This window comes from Prosopis cineraria, unplaced genomic scaffold (genome assembly GCF_029017545.1).
Source record: "Prosopis cineraria cultivar Desert tree isolate PC_DT_omini unplaced genomic scaffold, ASM2901754v1 PC5, whole genome shotgun sequence".
NCBI lineage: Eukaryota > Viridiplantae > Streptophyta > Magnoliopsida > Fabales > Fabaceae > Prosopis > Prosopis cineraria.
In genome coordinates, this window is record NW_026555336.1 from 6,513,461 (window position 1) to 6,528,087 (window position 14,627).

Genomic DNA, 14,627 nt, shown 5'->3' on the forward strand with positions numbered 1-14,627 from the left:
GGGTAGAGCCATTAATATGTAAAAATTGTAATAAATATTGTTGTTGGGAGTGTTAGTGGACCATTAATAGTGGTTTAAAGATCTATTAATGATAATGTGCATTAACGAAACCTAATGAACCCATTGGGTAGGTATGGGTAGTGAACTTATAGGATTGGTTGAATAGAAAATGTGGAATTAATGTTGATTAATCCCTAAGAGTAGGATTATGATAATATTCTTGATTGTGATTTGTAGTATGATTCATATTGACATCATTCAAGCTTGTAAGAAACTTTAAAAGTTGGTATTCTGAGGGGTAAAGTTTTGACCTCTCAAAAGTTTGAGGTAAACGAGAAAAATGTAATTTATATAGTTGAATATTAATTGTTTGCTTATTGAAATGGTTAAAGTGAGATATGATTCATATTTTTAAATTTTGATATAATTTGGCATGTTTGAAATGGTAATGAATTGATGAATTGGTAAGAAACGATTTTAGAAAAATGGCGAACCTTATATAGGTTTGCATTTAGTGAGCAATAATTTTGATTAATGATTTATTATTATGAAATTGATGATAATATGGTATTTGGCATGTGGAGTGAGTAAGTATATGATTGTGGATATGTAAATCCTTAGTATATAGTTGATGATTGAATTGCATGAATATGTGTTATACATGCATCGTGTGATCATTGGCGGGAGTTCGCCTAGGGAGAGGAGTTAATGGTCAAATCCACGTGATATTAGTAATGACCATTAAAATTGAGAACTTGCCTTGGCACTGATCGTTGAAATCAGGAGGTAGCCCTTGTCTCATGGTTGATTCGAGACTGTCCCAGTTGTTCTATAAGGGAAAAGAATCTAACTAGTCTCCACTGATTCATGAGCAATATTAAGGTATGATACCTCATGATATTGGGAGAAATCGAATTACATAAGTGAGTGAGTTAATCCTGGCCCGGTAACTCCTCACAAGTAAAAGGCTGGGTTAGTTCGTGAAGGACATAACCACGTGATAGTCGCCAATTTCATGTCAAAGGTAACATGAGGGTATAAGGTTGACATATGATCATACATATAAATTCGGGTATATGGTTATTAGTATTATGGTCTAGTATATGTTAGGGGCGTGTGGTTGGTATTATTGCAATCCTATGTTATACATTATAAATTGATATGGTTAGATGTGTTTTTAGGCTCGGCCATATGATTGTTAGTCTTGTGAGCTGTGGCCATACTTACCATATGCGCTATATAATTATTATGTTTGCCTATTTGCATATGTTTATAATTAATATGCAACTGTATAGATTAAGTAAAACTTAGTTACTAAGTGATTGTACTCACCCCTTAATTCTCAATATTTTCAGGGCTTAGCTCATTGGATCTAAGTTAGGGGAGACACACAGAGGCTTAGGATTTGTAGAGTAATTATTTTGTATGCCTCTCTTTGTTGTTTTATGTGTATAAATGTTGACGCAATTGCCAACTAGGTTTTATATGATATTTTGTATTACTTGCATTATTATAGCATATAACTTGTGCATTTTGTGCCTTAGGTTAGTGAGTCTTGGTTGTAAACTTGTGGATAGGGTCAAATACTTGTGCAAGTAGAAACATGTGTATTTTGAATGACTTGAAATGGAAATGATGGTTTTGTGTAAAGTTTTCCTTCCCCTTATATTTTATGTAATTTGGGGTTAAATGATAATTTTGAGATTTAGGTGTTTTTGGTTGAATATGGTGTGTTGCATAGGTCCATTAGAGTCCATTGAGTTTGGTCAGAGGGTTGATATAGGCTTTTGGCACTTGTAGCTGAGTTAGGACACCAATATTATGTGTTTTGTGTAAAAAAATAGTAAAATAGGGTTTGGTATCCAACTTTTTATAGAAACTGATTTTGAGTGTGAAACTTATGCCATTAGAGAGCTAGGAGAAAGCTCGGTGTAGACGCCACAACTACCTCAATTAGATATCAGATGGAGATTTGGGACATGTTTAAAGTTTTCTCCTTGTGCTGTCAAATGACAACAGCTATTGTTGTCAAATTTGTGCAATGCACCACGGCATATGGCACAGAGGCAAGTGAGCTATAGCGCATATGTCTTAAGTTGTGACACATGGGATGTTTTCTACGCAAAACATAGTCTTGAGTTTTGAAACTCATTATTTTGGGTTCCTAAAGATTTCCAAGCTTCCATATTATTTTAAAACTCTGATTTGAGCAAATTCAGTAATTTTTAAAGATTGAAAATGTAGAAATTTGAGATTCCATTGTAAATGATTTGAGACTTGTTCTTACTTATGTAATTTACAAACTTGATAATCCTGTGAGTGTTTAATCCCTTAATTACCTTAATGTTGGAGTTTATTGTGATTTAGTAAGGGAAATCTTACAAATGAAAGCAACCTATAAAGAAATTAAACTTAAAGAAGTGATTATGGCCAAAGAGAGACCAAACATAAACATAGTGTCTGATTATTTCAATAGAAAAAACAATGATGATTTTTTTAGTTGAAATGCATTGTTAGAGATATAGAAGCATACCCTTCTGTGACAAATAATGATCATACTAGGGATAACAACATCTTTTTCATATAAATCTCCAGTATGATGCAAAGTGAATATTCAAATCCATTTAAATGAAAAGAGAATGCAGTTTGGAAAAAAATAAATAACACAAGACTGGGTTTCCATCAAAATGAAAATAACTCGTTAACCATAAATTCAAGTTCCAGACCCACAAACATAATCCTATAATTACTGAAGTAAGAAGAGGAAAGAGGGAGAGTGGGAAGGAGTGAACCAGAATCAAGTGTGATTGGGAAGAGAGGGAGAGAAATTGTTGGACTCATGATGATGACAACATTGACACCCACAAACCCATAATGACAGACCTACTATTGGGAATGTTAAGAAGGTCAAAGCTACTAGAGGTGAGGCAAATTGCATATGAGAATGCTGATTGTCGAGCTATAGTTACACTACAATAGTGAGATAGTAATGGAGACACAGTTGAGGCAAAACGGTAATGGAGACAACACAGAGCATGAGACACAAAGAAAATGGAGGAAACGGCATCCATTAGTTTTTTTTAATTTGAATCAAGGGCAAAAGTGTCATTTCTTTTAATTCCTTAATGATAGAAAAATTCCTTGGGACTCTAAAAAATTATGCCATTTCATGGGACCAATATGTCATTTAGATAATTTAAAGGGATTTACTATCATTTTCCCTAAATAGATAGATATTGGCAATTCAAGTTATAAATTTGATTACAATAATTAAGCTAGTAACAATCCCCATAAATATAATATATTTTACACTATCATTGTCTCATAAAAGCTAGAGAAATGACGGCAGAGATATTTAACGACAACAAGATGAAACCTAACTAATACGATGAACGGCGGTGAATAAGCCAACAAGAAAATTGCCTGCCAAACAATGTATATTTTATAGATGAATTCTATAGTATACTAGTGTGCTATTGATGGCATTAATGATAGTCAAAGATTTCTATCATTATAGCTGCTAATTACCTTGTTAATTTTCTATGTCTTCCTAATTTATCATAACTAGTGGTTGAAAGTTGTTGCCCATAATAGTCAGATCATGCTTGTTTGCAGAAGGATCACTTCCCATTGTGCTTACTAAATGTTAGGAGGAACTTAAGAGTGTTTTGTTGTGGAGCTAAACCTCTACAATACTCTTCCAATAGGGGATAAAGTAGCAAAAGAAAAGTAGTAATCATCGGCTCTAGCTGGGCTAGCCTTAGACCTACTTATCACCTCTATAATCAGGTCTTTCATCCTTTTTAATTTCCCTAGTTTTCTTGACATACGTTAAGTTGCTTCTCAATTTCTTCAGTCATTGTATTGGATTCTATTTCAGGGCTTTAACGTCACCATTCTTGAAGGCAACTACGGTTTCGGATATCCTGATACTACAATAATCTAAGGTAATTCTTCTTCCATGTTCTTGAAGAAAAATCAAAAGGCCAAATTTAAGTTATTTTGATATCTTGTTTTGTACAATTGGTGACTAAATTGACCACTTTATAATAGTTTTTGAAAGTACTCCATGAATTACTTACCATCTACATTTTTGGAAGGGATGGTGATGAAGTTGAAATTGAATATTCATTTTAAGATAGAGGACAGTGAATTTCTTCCTCTATATTTAATGAATGAATGCTCATTTCCCTTCTCAAAAGATCATTGATCAAGGTTTATTTTGGATTTATTTTACTTTTAGTTATAGTTGTCATGATCTAGATCGTTATTACAATTTATTTATTTATTTATTTATTATTCTTACGTTATTATCATGCCTTTCAAAACATATTTAACCTTGTTGATGAGTTGGGCATTAAGCCTTTCACTAATTAGACAAAATCTACACAATATTCTAAAGAAGGATTAGAGGTAATGATAATGCTATATGCCATCATTTTTTTTTTGCGATAAGCATTATTCATCACTTTTAATACATTAAAAAAACAAGACTTTCTACTCTCCTCTGTTTCTATTAGATAAATGTCTTTGTATGGCTTGAGAGAAACTGCATCTAATATTTCAAGATTTGCCTCAATTGCTTACTCTATTAGGAAACCTTATATTATAGCCGAGTATACGCATACTTCTTTTTAGCCTCATGTCTTATTTCTTAAAGTTGAATCCTTATATGTTCTTTATTTTATTTGTAATTTTTGTAGCTTCCTTTATTGGATAGGTTGACTTTTCTACCTTTAATGGCTGCAAGAATATTATACATGAAGTATATTTTCCTTTGACCCATAATGTTGGAATTTTAAAAATAGAAAAGTGAAATGGCTAGGGATTTATGTCCACCTACATATTTGGGTAATTTCGTATAAATATGAACTGCTAAAAGCCCATGACCTCCTAAGTCATTACCCATATTACTATCATATTGACAATGAGTGATACCATTATTGCATGAGAAAGAAAGGAGTGGAAGATAGTGAAAGAAGGGATAGAGAGGAAATAAAAGGAAATAGAGAGGAGAGAGATAGATTGATGAGAGAGAGAAAGTGTGGAAATAAAATACTCAATTCCTCATTGTTCTAAAGGCTTCTTTACAACCCAACCTAACCATGTATTTATGGCTAAATTGATCCTAATCAACTAATTAATTTTAACTATCGCTTACCCCTTAACTAACTCCTTCTTCATTTTTTTATTACATGACATGTTTATTATGTAAGATTGTTATCAATGGTAGCTTAGTATGTAACACAATTTGCTTATCACCATCTTTTCTGCAAATTAGACATAGTTGCTGTGTATTGTGTAGAGTATGAAGAATAAGTGGTATTGTTCATGATGCATGGATAACATAGCTTGTCACACACACTCTCTCTCTTTCTCTCTCTTTTTATGAAAGATTAATTACTACAAGAACCTACTTTTTTATGTAAAACCAATTAAACTTTCTGTATTATGATTCCAACGTTAACTTCTTATTTAATAACAACACTTGACTTTCATTGGAGGACTCATTTTTATGCACAGACATATACCCTTGTACTAATGCATGTATTCCAATTCTTTAGAGCCATAAGGGAGGAGAATGCCTGAGAGATATATCAAAATTAAGCATTACCATTTTATCTTTACTTTTGCTTCAATTGATGAAACTTATTTTGACATTTTTCTAACTTTCCATTTGTATATGATTTAATAAAAAAAATCATTTCTAGGGGTTTACTTACTTGATTGACTTTTACAATTCACTTCCCTTTCCTTAATATGCTTTTGTTTATGCTCAGTCTGCTTCCCAACTCATAATCATTTTTATTAATAAACAGAATGGAATTGCTTGATCAAGTACATTTTTCCAAGTATTACTTCATTATTCTTGAAATTCATTGACAAAACATCCTCCTCATTCTAGTGATTAACTTTGACAACACTGACACAACTTGGAGGAAATATGATTCAAGATTTTTTTTTCAAATTCAAAATAATTATCTAATTTGTCATTTGATTCATTTAGATGTTCAATTGGTAGTTATTACAAGGGATATTTTCAAATAATTTGGTTGCTCAGAGAGGCTTTATCATGATATATTAGGGTTATTAGTTCATGAGGACTTGTTTGCTCCAACAGAGCAATGTAGTGCTATTGCAATACGGGATTGCTAAATTTCATTATCCTTGCTAGCCAAGTTTGTAATTGTAGTTAGATATTAGGATTACCCTAGCAATAGATCATGAAATGTGATAAATCCTACTCTCCTAATTAATAAGAGAGTGGGGCAACAAAAACATCTAAAAATTAGAAAATATGTTTAAAAAAAGTATAGAAAAAGAATGGAAAGCAACTGGAAAGAAAGGTCAAGATATAGGAAAGGTTTCTCTTTATATCTTTCATAACTTTTGAGACTGGCTTTGAAACATGGTTCATAAAAAATTATATTTATGATCACTCATTTGTTTGAGGAGCATATAAGTTGCTAATAATGTAAGATAACATAAGATAACACCAAGAGAGCACACTTGTTATTTGACCATGCAATAAGTACATTGTAAACATTATATGTTCAATTTCTATTGTTCCAAAATCATTCATTACATAGTTCATATTGCCATTGTACATGTTTTACCTATTATCTACCCTTACATGTACTTTAGCAGAATGCCTGAATAAGTTTACTTGCTTTGTGAATCCAGATAGATTTTGATATAGCATGGCCTCGTGGAGTTATAAAAGAAAAGATTTTTGAGTTGTGGATGGATTCCTAAGGAGCTAAGGGTTGTAAATTTGTGAAAAATAAGAGAGTGATAGACTTAATCTTCAATAAGGAAATAGGCTATGTTTCAGAGGTAGTTTGTGGTGGGTGACCTATAAAGTTGACGTAGTGATCATGGAAATGGCAATTTCTACTCTACAACAAATTATAAATAAAAGGTATGGTATTTCTAGATTTGGTAGCTTTTAATAATTTCATCTATACTTATACACAAATCTTGCAATTATTTTCAAGCTTTTTAATTCTACGTAGCAATTTTTAGTGAGTTAACATTATATCATAAAGGTTTTAAATCCATTCTTATTTTTAACCTGTTTAGATGAACTTAAAAAAAGTGGATTTAATTTTTTTGTGTTTTTGCTTTAGGATCTCATAAAAGTAAATTCACTTATTAATTTTCTTCACACTATTTTTAATTGCCATTACTTTTTCTTTAGTCTAACATTATGTTCAAGGGAGGACTTTTTGAAGGTTTTAAACTTCAAAAGTTTTTAATGTTCTCATTGTTAAACTTTAGCTTGACCAGAAGGTTTGGAAAAATAAAACATTTTCATTTTTGCTACTTTTATATCACGTACTAATCAAAACATACCTCAAAACATTATCAATCTTCCTAGGGGAACCAGACATGTATTTCCTTCATTTCTTTTTCAACATAAAACTAGCACATGGCTCACAATAAATGATTATATATCTTACATTTGTGTTGTTTTCTGTTCAAGTGCCATTTATACCTTTTGGCAGTGTATGAAACTAGTTTGTTAGCAATTATGGCCTTGATTTTTGTTATCAAATTCTAGTTTACTAGGTGAAGATTTTGATTGCCACCAATGCTTGCTTCGAGTTTGACAACTCATTTGCATGGACATTCTTTGACTTGAATGTCATTCAAGATGAGCACCAAAGTGATTCTATGACATTTTTGCAAGCTAACTTTATAAGTATTCAATTTTGTTAGGTTCATATGATGTTATATTAGTTAATAGTTCTACTTCAAGAATGAAGATTAACTCCTATGTATGGATATTCTACTGTAGATCTAAATACATGCCATGATTGACTATGGTAGTATTATGCAAATGAGTTGTTGCCATTGAAGGATGAGTAGATGGTTGTGAAATTGAAGTCTTACCTCTTCAAGTATATTCAAGAGTTTGAGAATGCTAGCATGGTTGATAAAGAGATTGGTAGATATTCTAAATCTTTGTATGTGTCCTTGTTCTGAATAGGTGGATTTCAGAGTCAGTTGATCCAACTTGTATACATGGTCCATCCAACCATATTCATCAAGATATATAAGTTAGATTTTATAGTAGACTATAATTTTATTGGGGCAATCAATTAACATCTTATTATGCTAGTAGCATTTACTTGAAGTACTAATAATCATATTAAGATTTATGGTACATGGTAGAGCTGCAACCAGCTTGATAACAAGATCTTATTAACTATATCTATGTACTTAATTCCTTAATAAGCATTAAACCCATATTATTAATGATTATGGTGTGTATTATTTCATTATTTTTATCCCTTATGTATCAGTTGTACATGCATTTTGTTGTACTGATATTATCCTATAATGTTTTGTGTGAGAGCTATCCCACTTATAATAAGGATTGTGCTTATTTATAGTGATTCCTTCCTATAATTTCTTTCATATGGTCTAAATAATCCCTACTACTGGTGTCAATTACTTTCATAGGTTTATACGAGAACACATTACGAGGGTCTACCTCTTTCCTAAACTTGCCCATGGCAGATGATTGGGTTGTTAATCAACATGGCTCATGGCACAGGTTGAAATTTGATATCTTCCTTTTTGTTGGTTGCATTAATTACAAGACAAGAAGTTTGTACTTGTAAGAAATATAATTTTGGTCTGACAGGAAAAATCTTATGTGATAAGACTAGAAGCTACCAATCAAGCGGTGGACTATCTTAAAAGGGAAGCTTTGCTAGGATACTACTAGAAGAAATTAAATCACATATTCAAACTCTTCATAATGCTAATAAGAGCTTTCATGATCTCAAGGCTTAACTTTCCTTATCTATTACCTAATTATTGCCTCCAATGAGCTAATTCCCTATCATCCTTTGACATCTTGAAGGATCAAGAAAGAAAGAGAAAGCGAGATGTCTTATATGAATCTCACATGAGTAGGTAGTGGCTACCACAACTTGAGATAACATCACTTCAAACTATATACTTCAAATTAATTGATCATCCAACCATGTTTCAACTTTTAATACATAATTGTAACTATATTGAAGAGAGAGATCGCAAAATTTTGAAATACCTTTAATTAGTCAAGAGTCAATAATATAATTAACTATTACATAGTCATACATATGGCTCAGCTGCAATCTAGAGTTGCAGGATTAATCTTTTTTTTGCTAGTTGTATCAATTTGTTTTATTGTTAAAGGAATAATATAGCAAGTATGTCTATAAGTTGGAAAAGGAAAAGAGATGTTGTATAAATATATTGTAACATTCTAAATTTCAATCATTGAATCATTAAGAAATTAATCAAGTTTGATTATAGTAATTAAGCGATTTGATGTTGTGTGTGGCTAGGGAGGTCTAATAAATGTATTCAGTTGTGTTTCAACCATAATTATGGGTCCGAAGTAAAGACATGCCATCCGGGCATTAAAAGAAGGAGAAAACATGAAGGAAGTATCTCTGTCATCTGCCACAGTGTATAGATGACAACAAACTCTATGCCATGTGCCACAATGCGTGTTATGTGCATAGCAACACACGGCCAAATTCTCTAATAAATTGATCACAAATTGAGACAAAAAAAAAAAAGAGAAAGAAGAGAAAAATTGAGAATTTTGTCCTTACTCTACTAAGGTTTGCAGCATTGGTTGTTTGAGAGTATTTTGTGTTAGAAAACAGTCAAGATAAGTGCCCTACACCCTAATCTTCTATTCTCTTCCACTTAAAGTTTTTAGTTAGGGTTTGATAATGAGAGATGATTTTCGATCTATATAGGTTATGGGTCTAAATCTATTGACTTAAATGGAGTTAATGGAAGTTGTTTAGAGTATTTAAACTTAGAAATGATGAGTTTTGACATCTTTGATTGGTGAGCCTCAGTAATACCTGAAAATGAGCATTTAATAAGGATTAATAGGGGTTGTTAAGACATTAATGACATTAGAAATGATTAATAATGCTACTAGAAACTAAACAAAGTTATTAAACCTAATAGGTAAGCTTAAAGGTAAGAAATAAGGGTGTTGGGTGTTGTCAAAGTGAAAGTGTGAAAGTTGAAATTGTGCTCTTGGAAATATTGATGAGTTTATGATTGATTAATTGTAGATTGGGAATTTAGGCACCATTTTGGCTTAGGAAATAAAGCTTGGAAGCTAATTATTGAGGGATAAACCTTTGGCGTCTCAAAAATTTGAGATAACTGAGGGAACTCTATTTTGGATAGTTATTTATTAATTGTATGTTAATGTGAAAATAGGTTTGTGTACGTGAATGATTGATTATGTTGATGTGATAACATGCTATGCTATATTTGTTAGTGCATTCGTTTTGATTTGAACCAAAATGTGAAGGTGTATTTGAAATATATTTCAAGCTACAATTTGTATGGAAATGTGGAATTAATATTTGGCATGAAGATTTTGAATGATGATTAAGCATAATAGAATATAGATGATTGTGTTGATTTTAAAAGTAGTTAATATATGTGATATATAAGAAAATGAGATTTGATACTCTCTTAGGTAGTGCATGATCATAAGCCCAATGTTTTGATTTTGAAAATGATATTGTGAAAAAAAATGAGTAGACATTATGTATGACATAATCAGTTGGCGGGAGTTTGCCTAGAGAGTGGAATAGTTGAAATCCATATGATATTTTCAGCTACTTTTTAGTGCATAAAGGTATAGCTTTATCTCATAGTTTATTGAGGAATTATAACTATCTATCTCTATTAGTTTATTGAGGAGATTAGCTATACCCCAGACGTTCGAGAGTGGGGGAAGCCGTGGTCTGAGAATGAGTCCTGTGATCTTTGGCCAGGTCATACCTCATAATTAGTGAGCTTAGATAGTCTAATCACATAAACAAAGCCCTATTTGATATTATAGCCTATGGTTTTAGTAAGAAAAAATAAAGAGGGTATAAGGATGGTTTGATCATGCATATGTATCATATAAGGTGTCACATAATTGTTTTGTGGCAAGTCAAGATAATAAATTGAATCATTGTCATATGTCTATATGTCTTGTGGCAATATACCTTGTGATCGAGATGAGAATGAGTTAATTAAGAAATAATAATAATTTGTGTTACCTATATTAATGTGTATTTTGAGAAAATCATCATCAATCTCATATGTTTATTTAATTGATATGCAACTGCTTACGGTAGGCTTACCTTAGTTATTGAGTGACTAGACTCACCCCTCTTCTTTAACATTTTATAGATTCTAGCTCTGGTGCAAAAAGGAAAAAAGCTCTGGAGGCTTAGAAATCTATGTATTCATATTGTAGTATGCCTCTATGATTAATTTATTTTGTGTAATAGATTAAATATTGCCAATTAGAATGCATTTTGTTTACGCTTATACTATATAGTTGTTTGTGATATCTGAAATGTCTTTTGAGCCTTAAGATATTATTGTTGATGAGTTGTGAATGTGATTAGGGTCAAAAATACTAGTGCAAGTGTAGTAAGGTTATTTTAAATATGATATAGATGATTTTTAATGAAAAATGCTAAAAACATCAGCCTTCTGTTTTTGGTATTAAAAGGGTTGAGAAGTGAAATTTTGATATAGTAGTGTATTTATGCATGTGGTGTGTTGTACAAATAGTTCTTAGTCTAATGAATATGGTTTAAGTGTTAGGAATAGCTTTTGGTACTTGTGTAGGGTTTTGGATACCCCCTTTATTTAGAAAGTTGAAAAAGTTAGGAAAATGTTTTTAGGTGTCCAACTTCTTGGTATGACTTGATTTGAAAGTAAACTTGTGCTATTAGTGAGTTTATAAAAAGAGCTTTCCATAAACACCTAGATCATCTCATTTAAATATCAAATGAAAAATAGGGTACGTTAGAAGTTTCTCGAATTTGTTGTTAAATGATAGTAGAATTTGCTATCATGAGTGTGCAACACGCCATGGCACATGGTACATGAGCCGCAACATACTGCTCTGTTTTCAATAATTTGATATTTTTCAACTACTTTCACTTCTCTAAGATATCTCATGCTTTTGCGGCATGATTTTACTCTGATTAAAGATCTAATGAATGTATTTGACTTTTTTTTAAATTATGAAAATTTAGGATCCTATTATTTCAAATTACAATAATCTCTTTATGAGTTAACCCCTTGATTATCATGGATTTGGAATGTTAATTGTAATTAGTAAAGAAGGATGTTTCACATATCTTATGTTATTTACTGGAGACAGCCACTATAGTGAACTTCAAGCTCAACTAGAGATTCCATTCTTAGAATTATGATATTGAAATCAACATATCATTACAAAAGGATAAATTATAGTAGCTAAATTACATGTATCATATAGTTGAAGAATAAATAATAGATATGCATGATGCAGATCGTTATCTTAAAATGAATTAAAGCTTCTCATAAATGTAGACTAATGTTTGTATTTTTGCTCAAAAATAAAAGTAAAAGTAAAGGTTATTAAGCAATAATCATATCATATCATAAGCATATTATAATGAACGTCATAACAATTAGTTCCCTTTTTTTTTCTAGATGAGACCTTATTCCTCCATCTTTCTTTTGATTCATATCATCTTTTGTTTTTGATTTTCTTTTCTAGAAGGGGGGTGGGAATATATAGCAAGTCATTGGGGCAATGGCACATGGTCCACTACTCTCAAGCTTGTGTGTTTGTATGGTTGTGCTGGGGCACTAGTACTGTCATGGGTCTCACAAAGGATCGAATGTTTCCTATTAAATAAATTAAATAAAGAAAAATTAATATTTTGATCCTTCAAAATGAGTTAAAAGTTGAGGAATTGAGTAACAATGAATCATATTTGAAAGATTGAGTTGCAGTAAATTATAATTGAAAAACTGAGTTACAAGTGAGTTAAAGTTGAAGGATTAAAAATTAATTTTTCATTAAATAAACAAATAAGTAATGAGGCAACATTAGGATCTAGGATTGTTATGGCACTGGCCTTGCATGATCGCATTGCCATGTCTCCGTTTCAACTCTCATCTACTGCGTCATTCACCATTCTGACATTAATTGTCACAGACTGTACGTTTCTGTCTACTAAGAATACAAATATGACTCAGCGATTGAGTTATTATATTATATAAGATATTTTTAATCGAATTTTATCCTCTAATAAAATAGTTATTTGTTTTTAAATTAATCATGTCTTTTCATATTTATTCATATTTAATATGACATTTTATTGTAAAATAAATGTAAAATGATTCATTTATTATAAACACTTTTGGAAAAATAATTGCAATGATTACACTTTAATGGCACGTTTGGTTTAAAGAATCTATGGGAATCGAATGTAATGTAATGTAATGTGATGATGATTACTACTATTTTGTTTGGTATGCTTTTAAGGAAAGGAGATGCAATAGGGTAAAAATGTTTGGTTCAATTACAAAAAACATGGGAATAGGCTGTATTAATGAATTAAAAGACAAAAATACCCTTGTATATAAAAAATCAATCAAAACACTTCCCAGCTCTTTTCCACTCTAGTCCCCTGTCCTCTTCAATAGCTTGGCTATTTTAAATGTGTGTGTGTGTATATAATGCCATCTAAATATATTAAAACCAAATTATAATATTTAAACCAAACATTAACATATGTGCGTGCGCACGTGTGAAACAAATTACCAACAGGTACAATTTTACAGCAATGAAAATGCTTCCTACCAATAGCATAAATTTATTAAATATGAAGATATTCATGAACACTAGTGTAGCTTCTTCATGTAGCAATAAAATGTTTCCTATCAAGTTATCATGTGGAAAAGTTGTACAGCCACATCCAAGAGGTAGAGTATAGCATATTAAAATTAAAAAAATACATAATCAAAATATAAAATCTACCTACTTGTATATATATACATATAATCAGAACAAGAACACCATTAATAGCAAAATATATAAACATCTTTAAATAATGGATTATCAAAAGCAGGATATAAAAGTTCATCATATGACTTTACAAAATGTTGAGGTACTAATTAATTATGACCTCCTAAATATTGACAAATGCAATACAAGCTCACTCTATGGCTTTACAAAAAATGATATTGAGGCACTGTCTACAATCTCTAAAATATTAACAAAAGAAAGACTTAAAATACATACTACTATACTTTTATATAAATGAAGTAGTATGTATTTTACATAGCCCATGGTCCTGCAAAGCAATCCATATAGAAGTCCTATAGAGCTAAATATATAAAGGTCCTACACATTTGTTCAAGAAGGCTACGCACCCAAGTAGTCATCTTGTCTTTAGGACTATTGTGAATGCAACCACTAGTGATGGAGACTCAGTAATCTTCATATGAGCCTTGTTTATCTCACCTCATGTGAGTCCCTGTACTCTCATAAGTTGCCTATATATTTCCTCTGCTCTATCTAAATCAATAGGACCAATCCTTCTTGACTCTTTTCGCATTTCAGCAAATTCCTTACATAAATTCTCTGAGAATTTCATCATTGAGTGGTCCATATGAGAAGATGAATCCTTTATAGCTTCAGGAAGGACCTCTATAATATCACGATTGCTCCTTTGCTTTCGTTTTGTAGATGATTGGACCTCAATTGACTGCACAGGTTGTTGCTTAGATGCATCAACATTTGTATT